At 44.7% G+C, this 24,414-nt stretch overlaps 1 protein-coding gene across 1 annotated transcript in view; it reads right to left on the bottom strand.

Annotated features, from left to right (window-relative positions):
* Positions 1–24,414, bottom strand: part of SORCS2 (sortilin related VPS10 domain containing receptor 2) — a 1,363,792-nt gene that overhangs the window by 995,320 nt on the left and 344,058 nt on the right. The gene's annotated exons all lie outside the window — the stretch shown is intronic.

Here is a 24,414-nt window from a genome sequence, read left to right as displayed (position 1 = left end):
ACCCAAAACCCAACCAGATCCGCACAGAGCCCTTTGCAACCCACCCTAACTACACCCGCATATGCTCAAGGCTACGCCCACTTTTTGGTAAGCCCTTTCCCATATTATGATCTTTCTGACCACTATCACTGACATGTCAGATCTTGCTTATAGCATGTAATGTGATGCTTGTAGTATTATAGCTGCTACAGGTCCTGTGTTTTCATGACATGTGACCTCTATTTGTCCCCATTTTCCATCATGTTTTAGGGAATTTTCTGATTGTAAATGACAGAGGGCCGCCAGGCACTATAATCTGGTGGAGAATAGATGCCATGTTGACTTCTAACCATACCTCTGAACGGTCCCGATTCCCGCGGAACAGTCCTGCTATTCGTAGAGTGGTTGGGAGAGACTTTGATCACCCGCACCTCTGGATAGATGCAGCATCTATACAGTGTAGGGTGGTGTGCCGGGGATGAGGGGAGAGGGGACACTGTCCTGTTGCTCAGGGGTCGCTGGACCTCCCCCCCCCCCCCCCCCACCTTCCCATGGTAAAAACAGGGTCATGCTGTCAGGCCACACCCCCTCAACAGAGGCTGCACCCCTCTCATCCAAGGCTACATTACCTTTTGGATCATCTCGGACTGCAGAATGCAAAAGTTGGGATGTAAGCTTTAGGTCCGTGGGGCCCGTGTGCACCGCACACACTGCACCCATTATAGAAATGCCTATGTGTCCGCAGATGGGATAATGGCCTTAGGGGGACATGTACTAAGCAGTGATAAAAGTAGAGAAGTGAGCCAGTGGATTAGTTGCCCATGGCAACCAATCAGCACTGACGTAACATTTCAAATTTGCATACTATAAAAGTATATAGAGCAGCTGCTTGGTTGCCATGGGCAGCTTCTCCACTGGCTCACTTCTCCACTTTTATCACTGCTTAGTACATGTACCCCTTAATCTGGACATCTGGGAGCTATGTAGTTATGAGGCAGCTTTTTTGTCTTTACTCCAAATATGTTGGGTTTTCAACTTTTTTGTTCCAGGAACTTGCTCTATTTGTAAAAGTAAATGTAGCATCTGATTTCGTAAAGACATAATACAGGTTGAGTATCCCATATCCAAATATTCCGAAATACGGAATATTCCGAAATACAGACTTTTTTGAGTGAGAGTGAGACAGTGAAACCTTTGTTTTTTGATGGCTTAATGTACACAAACTTTGTTTAATACACAAAGTTATTAAAAATATTGTATTAAATGACCTTCAGGCTGTGTGTATAAGGTGTATATGAAACATAAATGAATTGTGTGAATGTAGACACACTTTGTTTAATGCACAAAGTTATAAAAAATATTAGCTAAAATGACCTTCAGGCTGTGTGTATAAGGTGTGTATGAAACATAAATGCATTCTGTGCTTAGACTTAGGTCCCATCACCATGATATCTCATTATGGTATGCAATTATTCCAAAATACGGAAAAATCCCATATCCAAAATACCTCTGGTCCCAAGCATTTTGGATAAGGGAGACTCAACCTGTATATTACTGCATAGTTACCTCCTGACCTGGAAGACTGATGATTTTTCTGGTAGTCCCCTAGGCTCCCGGAAGAGTGGGTGGATCTTACCAGTGAAGTAGGCAGGATAGCCACCTCCCAATAAATCTTCAATAGAGGTCAGAGACTGTGCGCCTCCATCGGTACTGCGGCTCTGCGAGTAGACGCTGCGGGACGCAGGAGCTCTGCAGCACCTATGCTACTTTGGGGTTTATTTACTAAGCCTTGGAGATAAATAAAGTGGAGATAGATAAAGTACCAGCCAATCAGCTCCTGACTGCCATGAAAAAATAACAGGAGCTGGTTGGTTGGTGCTTTATTTCTCTCCAGGGCTTCGTAAATAGACTCCTTAGACCCTGCACAGTGCCGCACTCCCCCATGTCCAACCCTTACTTAAAATCTGCATTTGTTTTCACCAACACAGGAATTAATTTTCCAGAGATGACACTGGGTAGAATCTGTTTATACTTCAAAACTCGTTTACATCAATTAACTTTTCAAGGATAATTTGTTAAGATTCAAAAGAATTAACCACACTTGCCTACTCTCCTGGCATGCCTGGGAGACACATCATTTCAGGGAGTGATCTTGGGACAGTAGGTCATTCTCCTGGATCTCGCTTCTTCTTCTTCTAGTAAAATGAGTCATCGTGGTCTGCTGTATGATGTCACAAGTCACATAATACAATGTGTGTGTGTGTGTGTGTGTGTGTGTGTGTGTGTGTGTGTGTGTGTGTGTGTGTGTGTGTGTGTGTGTGTGTGTGTGTGTGTGTGTGTCTGTGGGGGGCGCAGTGGTGTGATGACATGTATGATGACCTACCATTCTTACCCCTTGACTTTTTTCATCTGTGTTCTCTTGGAAGGGAGGCCAAATACTTGGTGAATAAGGAATAGACAGAGCAGAATCCTAGTGATGTCTGCTATTGATGGGAATGGCATAGATATATATACTGTATCTGCAGGACAGGATCACAATCGCTAGACTTTGCCTGTCCGTTCTACTTGATTTATCAAAATGTTCTTCCTGGTTACTATAACAACTAGGGGCAGCGTGTCTGCACAGAATATACACTCGCCAGGCTTCATAGAGCCACCTAGATATATGAATGAGCTTGCTATGATACCAAGACGGAGTGACACAGATTCCACTAAGTACTAAGGGGGACATTTACTAAGCAGTGTTAAGAGAGGAGAAGTGAGCCAGTGGAGAAGTTGCCCATGACAACCAATCAGCACTAAAGTAACTTCTATCATTTGCATACTATAAAATGAAAAAGAGCCGCTGATTGGTTGATGGGGCAACTTCTCCACTGGCTCACTTCTCCGCTCTAATCACTGCTTAGTAAATGTCCCCCTAACTGTAGTAACACTTCCCACCTAGTCCCACTCAAGGAGACTCCGGTCTGTCTCGCACATGCAGTACGTATATTGCGTTACTCAATGTATCAAACGCAGAAAGCTTTAGTCATAATGGCACAATGTTTTGTGTTTCATGCAGAAAAATAAATGTGAAAATACTTTTTTTCTCCTGAAATAAACGGTTATTTTTACTCAAATGTGTAAACCTCCTTTCATTACCTACGGTAATGCCCTGTAACATGGGGGAGATGTGTGCTGAGCGATCTAGTACAGACCGCAGAGAAATGAGCGATCTCACAAGATATGGCATGCATGCCAAATCTAGAGCTTGCGATAGCGACGCGCGGGACTGCGCATCGCTGTCGCCGGCACCCAACACACGGAGAGATCCGTGCTTCATTTCTAAGCAATCTAGTCAGATTGCTTAGAATTTAAACACGGATCTCTCCTTGTGTACCCCCCTTAACTTCCATTAGGCAGATAAAAGGTAATAGCTGATGGGTTGCCATGGTTTTAGAGCAGATTTGGACCTTTGAGCAATGCTAGTAAGTGTGTTTGTGTATTGGCAGCTGGTAGCTACGAGTTGTCCTTAATGGATTCTTTAGTGACCTCCTTCTCACTTCTTCGTGGCACCTCCACCCCTCTACACCTGTAACTGATTAGAAAATACAGTAATGTAACCTGCAGAAGTGAAGAAGAGAGGTGCACGGGCTGAGATGAGGGCTTTCTATATACTGTACAAGTTTGTATTATGCTGTTTCTGTGTTTACACTAGGTCAATACATTTTGTTGAGTTGAGTTCCTTGACTATATAAAAGTACAAATCTATGGATACAAGTCACAAAATTCTGAAATGATGAGCCGTCTATGCTTCCTTACATCACACAATTCTATGTGAAACAGAGCAAATTGCTGATATGAGCTGCTCTTCATCCTTCCCTTCCTGAGAGTACATATCTGGCACTGAAGAGGCATATCTGGCACTCTGGGGGCATATGTGTATCTGGCACTCTGGAGGCATGTGTATCTGGCACTGTGGGGGCATATGTGTATCTGGAGCAGTGGGGGCATATCTGGCACTGTGAGGGCATATGTGTATCTGGCACTCTGGGGGCATATGTGTATCTGGAGCAGTGGGGGCATATCTGGCACTGTGAGGGCATATGTGTATCTGGCACTCTGGGGGCATATGTGTATCTGGCACTCTGGAGGCATGTGTATCTGGCACTGTGGGGGCATATGTGTATCTGGAGCAGTGGGGGCAAATCTGGCACTGTGAGGGCATATGTGTATCTGACACTCTGGGGCAATGTGTATCTGGCACTGTTGGGGCATATATGGCACTACTGAGGGCATTTGTGTATCTAGCACTGTGGGGCATTTGTGCATCTGGCACCATGGGGCATTTGTGCATCTGGCACCATGGGGCATTTGTGCATCTGGCACTGTAGGAGCATATCTGGCACAGTGGGGGTGTATCTGGCACTGTGGGGGCATATGTGTATCTGGCACTATTGGTGTCATAAGTGTATCTGCCCCCCCCCCTATATGTGTATCACGCCCCCATTTTCATTGGCCACGCCCCATGTGGCATTTGGTCACACCCATTTTTCCGGCGCGTGCACACAGTACCTATGAGATATTTTTTCTACTTGCACCACTGGTTATACCCCTTTCAGACCGCCAGCGAAACCCGGGCTATTGCATGTGAATGTGCAGCAACCGGGGTTGCAGCGCGGTCTGACAGGGGCCAGTTGAAATAACCCGGGTCAATGATATAAGATTTATTTTATAGGCTAATTCAAATATTCCTATTAAAGAACATGACGGTTTTGTTACCTGGAGAGATGTCACAGCTTCTTCTAATCACACAATATTTTATTGCAAGGTGTAGACTGGTTTACTAGACAAGTGTCTGTTAATGGAATGTCACATAGCACATGTTGCTTTGATTGAACATCTTTTATTAGGTGCCCTGCATGGCTTTTCTTTATTGTTTTTCTTGTTTACTTGGAAGAACTCATGGGCCCTAGTGTTTTATTAGGTTCATCTTTCACAGGAAAGTTGCATGCAGTCTATGGCTATTTTTTATCTTATAGATCATCCTGATTCTGGCTTCAAATGTCAACAATACACTATAACCTTTGCAAGCTTTACCACTGCACCAAACCTCTGCCAAGTAAATAGTCGCTGCTAATGACTTTCCTCTTCCATCCTCCTCCTAGCAGCTTCATAATTCCTCTATTATACACATTGACCGGGAGCTCCGATGCCAATTATGAATGATAAAGGGACAGCCCCCCATCAAACTCCGCCTCTTTGTAGTTTATTTGAAAATAGAGGCATCTACAGTATACGGGTAGGGTTAAAACAAGACAACTGGCTTGATTTGTATTTTGTGGAGTCTATTCGTGAAGCAGTGATAAGATCAGAGAAGTGAGCCAGTGGAGAAGTTGTCTATGGCAACCAATCAGCATTGAAGTAACATTTATAATTTGCATACTATACAATTGTACAGAGCAGCTGATTGGTTGCCATGGGCAACTTCTCCACTGGCTCACTTTTCCACATTTTTCACTGCTTCATGAATAGACACCTGCGTCTCTTTACGGCAACTTGTTGAATGATCTCACAGTGGATAGTTGCATATTTAGAATGGGTGCAGGCTGCGCAGCGCATATGTGCTTCTGGGTCAGGGGGGCTGCGCATCTCCTACCCTGCACCCAAAACAGACCCCACTGAGTGCTGTACAGTGGGTCTTTCCCTATGTTATTACCGGCAGTGTCATTTTTACCGGATGACAGCAAATACTCTAGCACTGTGTAGAGCTTTTCTCCTGCGCATTGGGGATCTTCCCAAAAATATCACCCAGCAGAACACTATAATGGGGTAAGTACCGCACGGGAGGCAGGAGGTAGCGCAATGCACAAGCCCTCCAGGTGCTAATACTGAGTCATTTTGCACATTGTATTTTCCTACATTGTTGAATCAAGTGAACTCATTCCGGAAATCTTACCGCTGATTACTCTGTAATGTCAAATTAAGAAAAAGAAAGAAATCTAAAGCATTTCTTACATACAAATTCTAAACAGCATTAAAAATGACTCACATCCCTCTGCTAATGCTTGGTAGAAGCACCCTTAGGTCACTGGCGTATTTATAATGTGTGCGGTGTGGGCCCCTGGGTCCAGAGGGGGCCCACACCGCACACACTGCACCCATTTCTTCTATACTCACCTTTCCGGCGTCCATTCGTGACTGTGTGGGCCCCCTCCTCTCCCATAGCTGTCACCGCCGCTGCTACGCTGCAAGCGCACTGAGCACTAGAGACTCTGGCACGGTGCCAGAGTCTACTGCGCATGCGCAGGACTCTGAAAAAATTGCTCGACGGCCATTTTTTCAGAGTCCTGCGCATGCGCTGTAGACTCTGGCACTGTGCCAGAGTCTCAGTGCTGACAGCGCTAACAGCGGCGGTGACGGCTACAGGAGAAGAGGGGGCCCACACACAGAGTGCAATGGAATATGCTGCGCTATATAAGAAACTGTAGATGCAGCATTTGTGGCTGATATCTGGAGACTGTGGTCTGGGCTTTGAGCGAATCATATCAGGATTGAAATAAAAAATTGTATTTGCAGTAAGCCACTAAAATATGACATTTACCTTAGTTTATTTTCCAGGTGGAATATACGCTTCTCCAAGGTCCTACTTCAGAGTATAGCAAGTTTCTTGCAAAGGTCTTCTGTGGCTTAGGTTTGTCTATGGCTTGCTCCTACTTTGTCTTCAATGTTGAGCTGTTTTCCAGCCCCTGAAGCATCCCTACAAGAGTATGCTCTATCCACCAATGCTTCACAGTAGTGACACTCTTCTTCTACTTTCTACTCTTTCATAAGGCACAGATTTGTTGTGAAGTACAGTAACTAGAATGTTGTTTCCCCTTGGACGGATTGCCTAATTACCATGGAAGACTCTAACTTAGTTGGCTGTTGGAGGTCTCCCTAACAAATGCCCTTTTCTATCAAATGGCATTTAACATGTTGTAGATGAATTCAGTGGAGCTCTCTCTTAATTCATTTATGGCAAATACCAGTAAAGTACTTATTAGGTGCACCATGTCTCAGATTTGCTTGGAATGGTATTTGATCTTCATGATAAAACTCTGGTTTTGAAACGCACCACATTGTGGGACCTCTCATTGTGTGTTTCCTATAGAGCATACTTTTCTTGTACACAAATGAACTCCAGCCAATCTGAAGACGTCTGATTGCAGCAGAGATTGTGGTTTACTTCATTGCAGAAAAAGGGTTGAATCATTGTGCAATCACTTTTTGTAGTATATAAGTAAGAAAAACTATATATTATATATATATATTCAATAGTCCTCACCATGAGGCTCCAGCAGGGGTTATAGTGAAGCAGAACCAGCACACCATTTAACGGGTGGTCTTCAGTATGCCGCCGTCCGGGATCCCGGCGACCATCATTCCGGCGCTGGGATCCAGACCGCCGGCATGCCGACACATATTCTCCTTCTTGGGGGTCATCGACCCTCCTGGAGGAAGAATAAAAAGTGTGGCGCACGCAGCATGCCACCGTGCCCGCAAGGTGCTCATTAGCGCTTGCCCAGCTGTCGGTATGCCGTCGGTCGGGATCCCGGCCGCCGGCCAGTCATACTACACCCTATTTAACAGCAATGTCAAGCTGCATTTATTTTCTTAATTCCAGTCATGTACAAGAAGTATATGAGCAAAGGAATGACCAATACTTAACAACATGGAGACTCAGTAGAACCTGGGGAACAATTTCCTTTCCAGGGTTAACTTCCAGCGTCCGTTTCAGGCATCGCCATCATCAGGGGAGAATCCTCTCAATAATGTCACATATACAGCTTTATATAACATGCCTAATAGGTAACACATTGTGCTCACCTGTCATCCGGCGCCTGCAGTTTCCCACCATCAGACAAACCACTGGTGTTTCCCGGCCGCCTGCAGCAGCGGGGCGCATCATTGTGACGTCACCCAGAAGTGGTGCACACGACGCTAATCCCCGCACTGCCCGGCAACCAGAGATGAGTCCCCAGCCATCAGCAGCAGTGTAGTGATGTCCTGCGCCATCACCAGGAAGTGACATTGGCGCAGCCAGCACCCGCGTCGCTAGGCAACTGGCAAACCCATCACACAATGTTGCGTCCCACGTAGTGTTGATGCGGAGGGTCACGTCCCACCGTTGCATAGCAACTGAGAACCGCTTCTCTCCTGCCTATGTTACAAGAAACTATTAGAGCAATCGGATGACATAATGTTACACAACACCAACACACATATATAATAAAAAACATCACTGTAGGCCTCACAACAAAATGGATTAAAAACTCCATGTTCACTTAAACCATCCATATGGTGGGCAACAGTGTTGTACATAAACTATCTGAGTGCATACCAACTTAAATTAGTTCTCTATCCTACTTTATTAAATTAATCTACGGTGCATACCACTATGTCGCACCTTCACTACACCACTCTAATAAACCACTCAGATAGTGTATTAAAACACGAACCATAACAAATAACAGTAACATGCTAGAATCATAGCTCCACTGAAGGTAAGGAAACTCACTCGGTCATGATTACAATGGGATACACTAATCACATCAAAAAAACACATTATACTAGGACCGGGTTGACCAAGTCACTCATCAGAAATAGACTACTATAGCTATGGTGACAACAATAATTCCTCATTAAGTCCATCTGGGGCTAATGAGTTCAAGCGATAAATCCACCTGCTCTCTTGTCTCAGCAACATCTTGTCTCTATCTCCTCCTCTTCTCAGTGGTGGGACATGATCTAGAGGTATACATTTAAAGTCCGTCATGGTATGTCCACTCAAAGCAAAATGTTTTGCTACCGGGGGTGTGCTTGGTTCTATTGATTGTATTGCTTTCTTGATCGAGGACCGGTGCATGGATATTCTCTCTTTCAGCATGCGTATTGTCTTACCGACGTACAATTTTTTACAAGGGCACGTGATTGCATATGTGACAAATTTCATCTCACGGGTCATTCTATGCCGCAAAGGGTATACTATACATCACCCGTAATTGGATGAATAAAGTTCTTCCCCATCAGCATAAAAATGCAATTGGCACAACTGCCACATTTGTATGCTCCTGCTTGGAGATTTAGCCAACCCACATTAGTTGCTACTCTCGGACTGATGTCAGAGTATGATACACGTTCTTTAAGATTTTTGCTCCGCTTGTAGCTGAATAATGGAGTCCTCTCACACTCTCTGCTCAATGTGAGATCAGTTCGCAAAATGTGCCAGTGCTTCAATATGGACTTTTTAACCATCCCAGACGTGATGGCATACGTACTGGCAAAGACCAGTCATTCTGTCTCATCTTCCCTCTTGCAGGGTACAAAAGTATCTTCCCGTTTCAATTTGAGGCATCTCGACATTGCGCGATGTAACTCTTGCTGATCATATCCTCGATCAATTAAATTCTGTCCCATTTTAGCTAGAGCCTCAGGTAATTTGGTGACATCAGACGTGATGCTTACCACTCTCATTAATTGGGAGTATGGTAACCCCTTTTTGAGAGGTTGTGGATGGAAGCTGGACACTAATCGAAGTGTGTTTTTGTCCGTTGTTTTTCTATACACATCTGTGGTGAATTTATCATTGTCCAAACCTATTAGAACATCAAGGTATTCAATATGCATACCACTGCATTTGTGAGCAGGCCCGGCGCTACCCGCTCAGCGAAGGGATGCAGTGCAGGGAGGCGCTGGGACAGAGAGGCGCTTCCCCTGCTCTGAATCCCTTCACTGCTGCGCCGTCCTGTTTCCCCCTGCTGCTGCGACTGTCACGGTATGACAGTCACTGGCAGCAGCGCCTGCAGAATCAAAAACCTCCTGCCTCCCCTCCCCGTGTGACAGCGGCTGAGTACGGGACAGAAGGGGGCGGAGCTAAACGGACCGAAAGGGGGCGGGGCTAAACGGGACAGAAGGGGCGGAGCTACACAGACCAGGCTGCAGTACAGAGGGAGACTGGCTTAGGTAAGTGGGGTGTGTGTGTGTGTGTGTGTGTGTGTGTGTGTGTGTGTGTGTGTGTGTGTGTGTGTGTGTGTGTGTGTGTGCATATGGTGGGTGGGTGTGTATGTGTGTGTATATATGTGTGAATTGTGTGTGTGAGGTATGTCTGCGTACGCGCACTTTATAAGCGCTAGTACTGGAGGGGCATTACGTATAATGACGCTACTACTGGGGGTGGCCATTACATGCAAGGACGCTGCTACTACTACTGGGGGGCATTAAGTATAAGGACGCTACTACTACAGGGGGGCATTACGTGAAACTACGCTACTACTGGGGTGGCCATTATTTATAAGGACGATACTACTACTAGGGGGGAATTACGTATAAGGATGTTACTACTACTGTGGGTGCACTACGTATAAGGATGCTACTACTACAGGGGGGCATTACGCGTAACAACGCTACTACTACTGGGAGGGTGCATTACGTATACGGACGCTACTACAGGGGGGCATTACGCGTAACAACGCTACTACTGCTGGGGGGGCATTACTTATAAGGACGCTACTACTACTACGGGGTAATTACATATAAGGAGGCTTCTACTGGGGGTGCATTATGTATAAGGACGCTACTACTACTGTGGGGCGGGAATTACGTATAAGGACGCTTTTACTACTGGGGGTGCACTACGTATAAGGACGCTACTACTGCTGGGGGGGGGCATTACGTATAAGAACGCTACTACTACTTGGGGGCATTATATATAAGGACGCTACTATTACTGGGGGGGCATTACGTATAAGGATGCTACTACTGGGGGGGCATTATGCATAAGGACGCTACTACTACAGGGGGGGCATTACATGTAAAGATGCTACTACTGGGGGGGCCATTACGTATAAGGACGCTACTAGTACTGTGGGGGGGCATTACGTATAAGGACGGTACTACTACTAGGGGGGAATTACGTACAAGGACGCTTCTACTACTGGGGGTGCACTACGTATAAGGATGCTACTACTACTCTGGGTGCATTATGTATAAGGATGCTACTACTACTGGGGGGGCACTACATATAAGGATGCTACTACTACTGGGGGGCATTATGTATAAGGATGCTACTACTACTGTGAGTGCATTATGTATAAGGTTAATAAGATTGTGCTACATTGTGGCGTAATTTTAAATGGGGGTACTATTGTGTGGCCATGCCACTTACTTGTGAGACCACACCCCTTTTCCCGGCGCACGCCAACGGAATATGGGAGGGCGCAATTTTATAGTTTGCAGGGGGGCGCCGAACACCCTAGCACCGGCCCTGTTTGTGAGTGAACTTGATTGACCCAGGTCCAGCATTCAGCTTATCAACAAAATCACTAAGTACATTTTCACCACCAGTCCACAACATAAACAGGTCATCTATGAATCTAACATAAAAATTAATGTATTTGGAAAAAAAAACAGAATCCTGCATAATCCTTAACTGTTCAAAATCATACATAAAAAAATTAGCGTATGATGGGGCCATGTTTGATCCCATCGCTGTCCCATTTAATTGCAAAAAAAAAGAATTGTTAAACAAAAAATTATTTTTATGTCAAATGATCTCAATGAACAAAATTTAAAAAAAAAATCAACTGGTGGACCCGTATATTGTGGACTGGTGGTGATTACCTTCCTAACTGCCTCAACACCTTCGCAATGTTTGATGCTTGTATATAAACTGGTGACATCAAGGGTCACCAGTAAGCATCCCACTGGTGGTGGTCCACACCTGTTTAATTTGGTAATAAAGTCTGACATATCCTTTATGAAATAAGGAGTACTTTGTACTACCGGCTGAAGGTAATAATCTACAAATTGGGACAGTTGTCCCAGAGACCCAATTGAAGAAATAATAGGTCTACCCGGAGGATCCACTAAACTCTTGTGCACCTTGGGGAGGCTATACAAGAGTGGGAACCTCGGGTAGTCCTGAGTCAATAACTTTACAGTGTGATCATTGATCCAATCATTGTTTAAGCCCAAATTTCTAACAGCATCAATTTCCCTCTTAAATTTATCCGTGGGGTCAAAAGTAAGTTTCTTACAGCAGGTGTCATCTGACAACTGCCTCATAATTTCCCTTACATAGATCTATTTAAGATCACTATCCCCCCGCCTTTGTCGTCAGGGCGGATAACGAATAACGATCTCAGTGTTATCATGTAAAGATTTAACTGCAGCAACTTCATTCCTATTTAGATTAGGGTGATGGATTCTAGCTTTACGTAGCAAGTGGTAGAGTATCCAACCTTACTAATCTCATGAAAGTTTCAATTGAGGCATTGGATGAGGGAGGGTCAAATGTATTCGGGACTCTAAATGGGGTTTTTCCCTGATTTTGTATGGTGTTTGAGGATATATTCGCTTTCTTATTAAAAATATTTTTTAATTGTAACTGCTTGTGAAATTTACAGTATATAATTCGATTTCAAAATCAAATGGTTTTTGTTGATGTGTTTGTACAAAAGACAAACCTCTAGTGAGCACACTTTCTCAGATTCAGTTAGCTTATATGTGAAAGATTATATATCACTATTTATGATCCCCCTTGGTCCCTTTTTGATTTTTTATGCTTGAGCCCCCCTCTCCTGCTGTGCTTCCTGAATCTTTGTCTGACATTGTTTTGCTGCGGGTATACACTTTCGCCCCTAAAAAATGTTGTTTCTGTCTACCTGAGTGATCTGAATCACTCTGCGAGGTATTGGACTCAATGTCAGTGAACTGTCTTAAGGGTTGTCTACGAGAGCCTTGCCCAGTTCTCCAGCTTCTCCAAGGTCCTACTCCAGAGTGCAGCAAGTTTCTTGCAAAGGTCTGTCTGTGGCTTAGGTTTGTCTATGGCTTGCTCCTACTTTGTCTTCAATGTTGAGCTGTTTTCCAGCTCCTGAAGCATCCCTACAAGAGTATGCTCTATCCACCAATGCTTCACAGTAGTGACACTCTTCTTCTACTTTCTACTCTTTCATAAGGCACAGATTTGTTGTGAAGTACAGTAACTAGAATGTTGTTTCCCCTTGGACGGATTGCCTAATTACCATGGAAGACTCTAACTTAGTTGGCTGTTGGAGGTCTCCCTAACAAATACCCTTTTCGATCAAATGGCATTTAACATGTTGTAGATGAATTCAGTGGAGCTCTCTCTTAATTCATTTATGGCAAATACCAGTAAAGTACTTATTAGGTGCACCATGTCTCAGGTTTGCTTGGAATGTTATTTGATCTTCATGATGAAGCTCTGGTTTGGAAATGCACCACATTGTGGGACCTCTCAGTGGGGTATATTTACTAAGATTCGTAATTTCCGAAAATAGGTCAAAGTTCAATCACGAATGACATCGGCAGTGTAAAACTGCAACTTTTTGAATTGATTACGACTAATTTACTAAGCTGTCGTATTCGTATTTTTCTTTGCTTCCGATGTCGATGTCATTCGTGTTTTTTTACCTAATTTGACGGCAGTGATTAGCAAAACACTGCCGTTTTTTTTTACAATCAATCTCGGCCGGATCTGTGTGATCCGTGCTGGGGTTCGTATTTTTTTTTTTTTTAAATTAAACAAAGTAAAATCCTAAAAAAAATTGCGTGGGGTCCCCCCTCCTAAGCATAACCAGCCTCGGGCTCTTTGAGCCGATCCTGGTTGCAGAAATATGGGAAAAAAAATGACAGGGGTTCCCCCATATTTAAGCAACCAGCATCGGGCTCTGCGCCTGGTCCTGGTCCCAAAAATACGGGGGACAAAAAGAGTAGGGGTCCCCCGTATTTTTAAAACCAGCACCGGGCTCCACTAGCTGGACAGATAATGCCACAGCCGGGGGTCACTTTTATATAGCGCCCTGCGGCCGTGGCATCAAAAATCCAACTAGTCACCCCTGGCCGGGGTACCCTGGGGGAGTGGGGACCCCTTCAATCAAGGGGTCCCCCCCCCCCAGCCACCCAAGGGCCAGGGGTGAAGCCCGAGGCTGTCCCCCCCCATCCAATGGGCTGCGGATGGGAGGGCTGATAGCCTTTGTTGTAAAATAAAAGATATTGTTTTTAGTAGCAGTACTACAAGTCCCAGCAAGCCTCCCCCGCATGCTTGTACTTGGAGAACCACAAGTACCAGCATGCGGTGGAAAAACGGGCCCGCTGGTACCTGTAGTACTACCACTAAAAAAATACCCAAAAAAACACAAGACACACACACCGTGAAAGTATAATTTTATTACATACATACACACATACATACATACTTACCTTATGTTCCCACGCAGGTCGGTCCTCTTCTCCAGTAGAATCCAAGGGGTACCTGTTGAAGAAATTCTACTCACCAGATCCAGTGGTCCAGGCTCCTCGGCAAATCCAGGGATAATCCACGTACTTGAATAAAACAAAAAAACGGTTGCCCGACCACGAACTGAAAGGTGACCCATGTTTGCACATGGGTCACCTTTCCACGAATGCCAGAAACCCACTTTGCCTTCTGGCTAAGTGGGTTTCTTCAGCCAATCAGGGAGTGCCACGTTGTAGCACTCTCCTGATCAGCTGTGTGCTCCTGTCCTCACTGACAGGCGGCACACGGCAGTGTTACAATGTAGCGCCTATGCGCTACATTGTAACCAATGATGGGAACTTTCTGCCCTGCGGTTGACCTAAAGTGACGTCACCGCTGAGCAGAAAGTTCCCATCATTGGTTACAATGTAGCGCATAGGCGCTACATTGTAACACTGCCGCGTGCTGCCTGTCAGTGAGGACAGCAGCACACAGCTGATCAGGAGAGTGCTACAACGTGGCACTCCCTGATTGGCTGAAGAAACCCACTTAGCCAGAAGGCAAAGTGGGTTTCTGGCATTCGTGGAAAGGTGACCCATGTGCAAACATGGGTCACCTTTCAGTTCGTGGTCGGGCAACCGTTTTTTTGTTTTATTCAAGTACGTGGATTATCCCTGGATTTGCCGAGGAGCCTGGACCACTGGATCTGGTGAGTAGAATTTCTTCAACAGGTACCCCTTGGATTCTACTGGAGAAGAGGACCGACCTGCGTGGGAACATAAGGTAAGTATGTATGTATGTGTGTATGTATGTAATAAAATTATACTTTCACGGTGTGTGTGTCTTGTGTTTTTTTGGGTATTTTTTTAGTGGTAGTACTACAGGTACCAGCGGGCCCGTTTTTCCGCCGCATGCTGGTACTTGTGGTTCTCCAAGTACAAGCATGCGGGGGAGGCTTGCTGGGACTTGTAGTACTGCTACTAAAAACAATATCTTTTATTTTACAACAAAGGCTATCAGCCCTCCCATCCGCAGCCCATTGGATGGGGGGGGGACAGCCTCGGGCTTCACCCCTGGCCCTTGGGTGGCTGGGGGGGGGGACCCCTTGATTGAGGGGGTCCCCACTCCCCCAGGGTACCCCGGCCAGGGGTGACTAGTTGGATTTTTGATGCCACGGCCGCAGGGCGCTGTATAAAAGTGACCCCCGGCTGTGGCATTATCTGTCCAGCTAGTGGAGCCCGGTGCTGGTTTTAAAAATACGGGGGACCCCTACTCTTTTTGTCCCCCGTATTTTTGGGACCAGGACCAGGCGCAGAGCCCGATGCTGGTTGCTTAAATATGGGGGAACCCCTGTCATTTTTTTCCCCATATTTCTGCAACCAGGATCGGCTCAAAGAGCCCGAGGCTGGTTATGCTTAGGAGGGGGGACCCCACGCATTTTTTTTTAACAACAAAAAGCACTTTCCCACCACTTCCCATTGATATACATGCACGGATCTCATGGATCCCTGCATGCATCTCAAATCACGAAAAAAAAAAGCAGGTCTGTTTTTTTTTAGGACTTTTTTGCGAATTGTAATTATTCACGGCAGTGTTTTGTGTTTTTTTGCTTAGTAAATGACCGAGATTCGTATCTAAACAGGCGTAATTTGACCGATGGTGTATTCATTCGTAATTTTTTACCTGAACTAGCAAAAAATTACGAATGCCCTCATCACTGCCGTGATTAGTGTTTAGTAAATGACCGAGATTGACCGAGATGACACTTTGATGAAAAAACGGCATCTCGGTCAAAATCGGGAGCTTAGTAAATATACCCCATTGTGTGTTTCCCATAGAGCATACTTTTCTTGTACACAAATGAACTCCAGCCAATTTGAAGACATTCGATTGCACCAGGGATTATGGTTTACTTCATTGCAGAAAAAGGGTTTAAGCATTATGTAATCACTTTTTTTTTGTATATAAGTAAGACAAATTATATATATATATATATATATATATATATATACTTTTTTACTTTACCAGTACAGTATAAACGGTATGTAGTAATTAGAGAGCTTTCTTTAATACCACATGAACCTTAAAAGTAAACTATCTGTGAACTGTATATATCGTATTTTCTTGTTTCGCTTTTACACGGGTGGTTCACCATTATTCTTAGGGCACGCATGTGCTCATTCCCCTCATTGTATTTCATCAAAGCTTATCCAGTTAAGAAAACAATTGTTCTTTTCAGCTGATATAGTCTATTGTTTAAAGTCAGTCTTCACATTATCTGAATACTGTTTCCTCCAACTACTTAGATAATTATCCCATCAGGTAACATTTTGTTTAATCTAGGACACCTAATGGAACCAGGCAATTATAGACTCAGTGCTGGAAATTTCCACAGGAGGAATAAAAGCTTTGTGAGTTTATAGCATTGGCAGCCATTTGTGATGAGGCCGTGTGTAACTCTTTCCTCTTATCAGTGTAACTGTAGGTGGTGATTGTACTTAGGGCCTACAGTAATTCAGCATTGGTTGTAGATATGCAAAAAATTGCACAACTACAACCCTTTACTCTGACATGCGGGGAGACGCCCAGCACAGGGCAAGTCCGCCCCACATGCTGGGTCCTGCCCCTCACGCAAACATGCAAGAGCATCGCACAACGGCGATGCACTTTCATGTTTAGGGTTGCCCTCTGCCTATGCAGTCTAGCTGCACACTGCACAGGGCTTTAGCCTGCGAACGCTGTCGGAGCAGCGGTCCATGCTGAATTAGGCCCTTACTGCTGAGTTTCTGAAAGATAAGATGCCCATGATATCGCTTAGGCTGGGTACACATCAGAGCAATGTGTGTCCCAGCTGACCGGCGGACCTATGGAACGATACATTCGCCTATCGTACACACTGTAGTATCCTGTGTACAGTCGGACGGCCTTAGGGCCTAATTCATGTTTGTACTCAATTATCGTCTTGCCTGATATCTGTCTACCCGCATTCTGCTTCCTCCTTGCCCTTTCCTGTCTTACGTCTGTCCTTCTCCAGCACCATGTGTGATCCTGTCAGCTATGTCCTTTTTGCCCAATGTTGCTGTTTGTCTGTTGTCGCTATTGCCTTATGTATGCCCCCTATTCCTTATGCATGATCCCTTTGTCGGACCCACTTACCTTTTATCTCTCCTTTTTGACTCATATCTGCCTCCTACATGTTTCCTGTTTGACCCCCTCTTGCATAATGATTATGTGGCACATTTGCCTCATGCCTACCCCTTTCTCACACCCTTGATGCGTTCCCATTGCTTGAAAGTGACACAAAAAGAACACGTTGGTGCAGCAGTACTGTAGTGAATGCCTAAGTTTATATAGGAATAGGCATGATTAAAAAAAAATTATTATTCGCATTGTGTGATGTATCAATGTATATTGTATGTCTTAGGATGACAAATGGTTGAAAATTAATGACTTTGCTGGGGCAGAGCTGGTTTACAATACAGCCCAGAGGGGACACTGCCCACCAGAATGTGTCAAATCTCCTTTGATGTAGATTGCTTGAAGAAAGCATTAAGTCCAATCCTTCCTGAGTAGGCCCATAAAACCTACACAGTACTGCTTGGCATTCCGACCTTTAAGCTTCAAGTAATTAAGTGCCCCTGGGGAAACCCCTCAGAGACAGAGTGGGAACTTTTCTTCCTGAAGCATGTTGTAAAAACTGGTCCAAGCTGATTGCAAGACCAGATCGCCAAGCTTCAAACAGCAATAGAGATAAGAGCATCAGCCCCTGCTTGAGTGACCCCAGGACCCCATAGCATAATCTGAAACTCAATCCCTTCTGGTTTTGGGAGGGTAACAAATACCTTCAAGGGGGGAAGGCGGGGGGTTTCCTTTTTGTCTGTTGTCGCTATTGCCTTATGTCTGCCCCTTTTGCTTATGCATGATCCCTCTGTCGGACCCACTTACCTTTCATCTATCCTTTTTGACTCATATCTGCCTCCTACGTGTTTCCTGTCTGACCCCCTCTTGCATAATGATTATGTGGCACATTTGCCTCATGCCTACCCCTTTCTCACACCCTTGATGCATTCCCATTTGCTTGAAAGTGACACAAAAAGAACACGTTGGTGCAGCAGTACTGTAGTGAATGCCCAAGTTTATATAGGAATAGGCATGATTAAAAAAAATTATTATTCGCATTGCGTGATGTATCAATGTATATTGAGAGTGAGCTGTAATGGGTTTAAATATGAGTAACACTCCACAGATAGTGTTCCTTGTCGTAAAGGGATCTATAGGATCATGACGAAACCAAACCTCAGCAAAAGACTTCACTCCCGACACCGTCCAACACTGTCTAGGTGATATGAATGCTGTTTTTCTTCCATTTATTTGTTTTATGAAATTGTTATTACTTGTGTGACCAATTAAAAACTATTATAATCTTGTAACCTATTTTGTAACAATAATCTTCAAAGATATTCTTGAATGAAATACTAAATTCTAGTTCTGGTTCTGTGTTTCCTGACCCAAGACCCCAAGCGGCCCATGTCACCTATTTTTCAAGTAGAAATAATTGAGTGTGCTGGTGAGATCTGAAGCTTGCCCTGTGCATTGTCTCTAAAAGTCACTTCAGCTGGTGGCAGTAACCGTGTTGATTAACCACACGTGCTGCGGTAATCAGAAAGCAGAGGCAGAACTCTGGGAGGCAATGGAGTCATCTGCCGCCGGGCTCCTGCTCTGAAGGGGGGCACCTCTCCTCCCATTCTGTGACACCATTGAATTGAATTAAGTTAATTGATAGCTGCAAATCACACCCTCTTTATTATACTGAATATACACATTTTACAAGTGTCATACCCAGGATTAGAAACCACAACCTATTACACTGGAAGCAGACACCTTACTGATGATGCTATTTGCTCCTGTACAGGAAATATGAGAATTTTAACTATATGAAGATACTTCTCTGACAATTACACGTAACTTCATATAGTTAGAATTCTTATGCTTCCCCTACAGGAGCAAATAGCTCCATCAGTAAAGTGTCTGCTGTTAGTGTAACAGGTTATGGGTTCTAATCCTGGGAATGACTGCTAAGAAATGTGTGATTTAAAATAAAAGACAATTAAATGTATAAATACAGTATATATATTTTTTTCAGAACACTCCACACACACACACACACACACACACACACACACACACACACACACACACACACACACACAAACACACACACACATTTATCTTAATATAGGAAATAGGGGGGCACCAATATTTATCTTGCCTCCGGGCAACTGGGACGAACTTACGCCACTGTCAGAAAGTATAAAGGGTGGTGATTCTCATATTGGCGTATCTTGAGGATCGGTGCACCGGAGTCACGACAAGTAGAGTATTACACGCAGCTGGTTGTGTAATAGACATCCATCTCTGCTCTCAGATAAGTATATAAAAAATATAAAAAATATAAAATAGATACATTGGCATAAACATTAAGATTCATTTTGGCTTTAAACCTGTCCTGTCATCCTTGCATCACTCTATGGTCTCATGCAAAGCATGACATAAGTATCTGCAATTCGTTGTGTGTTAGATTAGAAGCAGAAGTGTTTCTGATGGAATTTTTGTATGTCTCACTAAAGGGGAGGCGATATGCCTGTTCCACAAGAAACGTTGGCAGCATTAGAGAAAAGCACTCTGCACTGTTTCCTCAAGCTGCAGGGATCCTGTGGTAATAGAGGTGTGTCACTGCGCGACCTCTGACCTTTGTGCACTACTGTGCATGCATGGCTTTACCGTGTATTTAGCTCTGTCCTCCATAGAGGAAGAACGTACCCCTGAGAGTCCCCACAGAGAGACGGCCCTCATATACTGGACAGACCCTGTATATTCCACTGTGTCACCACTGGTGCATACTCCACAGCACAATTATTTGTTTATAATTACAGGAGTGTGCGCCCCTTTATCCTGCAACCCGACTTGCCCTGGCTATTAAACCAAAGACCTGATTAAGTTGTTCATCAAGTGGACTGACCTCCATCACACACTGATGGCACCTATATCAACAACTATAGGATCTGCCAACACAGTAGGAAGAATATCCTGGGACTTATAGTTCCACAACAGCTAGACAGACCTAGATTGCTTACAGTACCTCTAGCTGACAGGGTAGAAGTAGCAATTAAAGGACTCTGTAAATAAATCTCGTAGCTAAGTAAAGTAAATGTGATGAGAGAGAAAAATGACATTTACATAATTTCATTCTCCCATGATTAAAAAAAAATCAATTATTTATTTGCACAGCTGTGCAGCTATGACTCAGAGCAAACCCATCAGTATTTTATAGTTTAGTGCTCTAAAAATAAAGCAAGATCCTGCTTACTTACCAGTATAATATCCTTACTTAATAAAACATCAAACATCCATTTATTTTTGTCTGTATAATGTAATGTCAATCACCTTCACAGAGGGACTAACAGCTGTCAGCATCACAAAACGCAGAATCAGTGACACTAACTGTACAATGCTGGTGAAACCCTTGGACCTAGGAGCTGCCCATATACTACATGATCATTTTGCAAACTGTGGGACCAAATGATTGGTTTAAACGATTACGATAACACAGACTGAAAACAGCTGAAAAATGATTGGGAACATTTGGTTTGGTCATCAAACCTGTCTGACCCACCCGACTGTTATGCAATCCTCCTCTATGGGGGGAATTAATTTAGCTGCGGTAATTTACTGTGGGCGAATTGATCCCCCGCGCTATTTAATTAGCTTCCGCTGACAACCCTTATCCGGGATTTGTTTATGCCTCTGAACAGAGGTGGAAAAAAATCCCAGCTAATCATCAGGTTAACAGGTGCCGAAACCCTGTTAACACCCGGTTCTGTGAACTTTACACAGATTCTGTGTGTTAACATCTGTTAACCTGTATTAACACCCGTTAACTCGCTAATTTAATGGGCATCAACAAGCTTGTCGGGTGAAAGAGGGAGTGCAGTTGAATAGCCATGGGCTTTAAAGCCCGAGGCTACCTTGCTTTTTTGCAGGTAATTGAATCTCCCCCTAAATCTGGTAAGCAGCTTAATTATTGGGCAGTCAGTGACCCGTACTTATGGTAGGCTTAATTGGTGTTCCTATTGGGTTGCAAGCTATATCGTACAATGTAGACGCAGCTACTGGCAATTTATCTGCAATATTGGGTGCCTTTGACAGTGCTCAATGGCTGTCACTACATCACATCACAGGCATTCTCCATCCATCGTTACTAATTGAACTGATCCCACTTTTTCAGTTTTGCCTGCAATGCCTGCACAAAGTTTAGCAATGTGTAAATATGATAACAATTGCAAACACTGAACAATAATAATACAAATTTCTTCTTCGGGAATTCATAGGGCTCCACAGGGAGAACATCGGAGTTGTAGGAGGTGGATGAGAGTCCGGGCACCAAACAGTTAAGCTTTCCAGGTCCCCAGAATGCTCGGCTCCTCTCCCCTATAGCCCCACCTCCATGCTCAGACAGGTCAGTTTTTTGTTGGTGCCAGCTGGAAGCTGGGATGCACCTGTACAGGGGGCTGCTATAGCAGCCCTATGCTTTACATTTTAAAAGGTTCTTTTTTTTCTGAGCTTGTCAGCGCTGTAAGTCTGCAGACGTCACCATCACCCCCTCCATCAGATCTCCATCACCCCCCGCTGGCGCCGAAACTCCTGAACGGCCAATGCCAAGGTGGGTAGTTGCTGGCAGGGGCTGCACACCGTGTCTATCACCGCTCACTATGGGGACCCCAAAACTGCGTGGCTGGCATATGGGGGCAGGTAAGAGGGTCCCATCTTAAAGGAACCACATTTAAATGTGGTTCGCCGCATGTCTCGGGATAAGCACTGTGGCACTGGCATGGACACTGGCTCCAGCATACCTCCCAACATGACCCTCTCCAGGAGGGACACAATGCTCTGCTTCTGGACTTTCCTCTTAATTTATGATTGCCAGCACCTGTGTTGAACAGGTTCATGTATAAGAAAGGTGTTTCAGCACAGGTGATGGCAATCATAAATAAGAGGGAAGTCCAGAGCAGAGCATTATGTCCCTCCTGGAGAGGGTCATGTTGGGAGGTATGCTCCAGGCAGGGATTCCACTAGACTACTAGGGCATATAAGCACAGGTTTTAGTGTATACACTAAATTTAGAAAGGCCTTTAGTACCTGGGGTGGAAGACCAGCATGGGGAGGCGGCGCTTAACCTGTAGCCCCTCCCCCAGCTTTGGGTGTCAGTCTACTGCAGATGTCCCGTCCTTAAGCTGTATACAACACTCCCTCCTTCCCTCAGAGACCAGGGCAGCCATCTTCAGCATACAGCAAGCAAGGTCTCCGGGAACGCTACGCTCAGTCTCCCTGGAAAAACGTCTCCAAGGAGCCAGGTTTTTACAAACACTTACAGTATATCATACCTGCTTTCAAAAACAGGCTGAGTAGTCGATTCAAGTGCTAATTGCAGATATATTATTTTGTATTTATGTGCATTGTATGTGACTTGTGCTAGTTCTGCTGTCTGATTTATTTATTTTCTTCTCTCTCTCTCTCTCTCTCGTTATATATATATATATATATATATATATATATATATATTGCTATCACTTTTCTTTATACCCTGTGAGACAGGTGCTTTCAGGGTTATTCTAAACAGCAGTTACATTGCTGACTTTTGTCACATACTACACTTGGTTATACAGTTTCTGCATACCTCCCAACATTTGGAGGCTACAGGTCGGGACTGCTGGCGCGGCAAAGCCGCACGGCGACAAAAAGGGGCGTGGTCTATTGGAAAGGGGGCATGGCTCCACGTGAATGATGCAACCACGAGCCACGCCTCCAATTTCCGTCACAGTGGGGGCACGGCCAGCGCTCTGTGAGCTGCTGGCCTTTCCCCCAGTCCCTGTGGCTCACTGGAAAAGATGCTGTGCGCATGCACACAGCGTCTATTCAACGCTGCTCTGCTTTGAACTGAGCAGGGAGTGATAGGGAGCCTCCCACCTGCTCCCTTACCGCGGGACACTGGCCCACGGGAGGGACAGCGGGCCGACCCAAAAAAACTGGACTGTCCCGCGAAAATCGGGACAGTTGGGAGGTATGTTATGTTGCCATAAAAGTGTGTGAGTGCGACACACAAATTTTGCAGTTATGTCTAACAAGGCAAAAGGTCGCAAACAGTCAGAAACCCCATTATTGCTTTCATGTGCTCTGCGGGGTTATCTGCACAGAATGTCGTACAAGATGGACTATGTGTTAAATGTTATACACCTCCTGGTCAGTCAACTACTCCTGTACCTACACAGGAACCTCCTTGGGCTTCCTTTACACAGTTATTGGGTACCCTGGTTGACAGACTTACACCAGCCATGGGTCCCCCTATGCCAGTACCAGCCCCAGATACAAATCCACTCTGGGTGGAAACTCTGGCAATTTCAGTTCAAAGTCTGGCACAGACATCTATAGCTTTTCAAAAGCTGTTTCCAGGGAATAAACATCATTCTAGATTAACTAGAGATAGTACATCTTCCTCTCAGTCCACTGTTATATCAGACTCAAACCAGTCATCTGAGGAGGAAGGTGAAGAGAAAACTCTCTGTCACGGATTCATGTGTAGCAGAGGAGGAGGCTTCTATTACTGCAGATGTATGGCATTAATAGATGCAATTGAACAGATCCTTCAGTTATCTGAAGATGAACCTGCGGCTGTATTTAAACAACAGAAAATAATCAGATCAGAATTTCCACATTCCATTCTCCTCTCTGCGAGAATGTGTTCTTATATGTACAATATCTTTCTTCTCTCCTATCCACTTTCTGCTTTGGGCTTGTTAACAAAACTGACCTGCCTGAGCATGGAGGCGGGGTTATATGGGAGAGGAGCCGAGCATTCTGGGAAGCCGGAAAGCTTAACAACCCAGATGTTCTCCATGTGGACCCTATAAACCTCAAAGAAAGAGAGTTAACAAAGGTGAGTCTACCATAACTCTCGTTATGTAGAGCTTGGGAACATCATGAGAGAGAAATGGTTCTCATACGAAAAGTGGACATTAATGCTGTCATCAGTCAAAATGTGCACAGCATTTTGTCAATAGGACAATGCCGGCACAGTTGCAGTGCTATTTAAAGCATCCGTGTCAGCATTATGACTTTAATCG

The sequence above is a fragment of the Pseudophryne corroboree genome, chromosome 1, assembly GCF_028390025.1.
Source record: "Pseudophryne corroboree isolate aPseCor3 chromosome 1, aPseCor3.hap2, whole genome shotgun sequence".
Taxonomy (NCBI): Eukaryota; Metazoa; Chordata; class Amphibia; order Anura; family Myobatrachidae; genus Pseudophryne; species Pseudophryne corroboree.
This window is presented reverse-complemented; position numbering and strand designations above follow the sequence as displayed.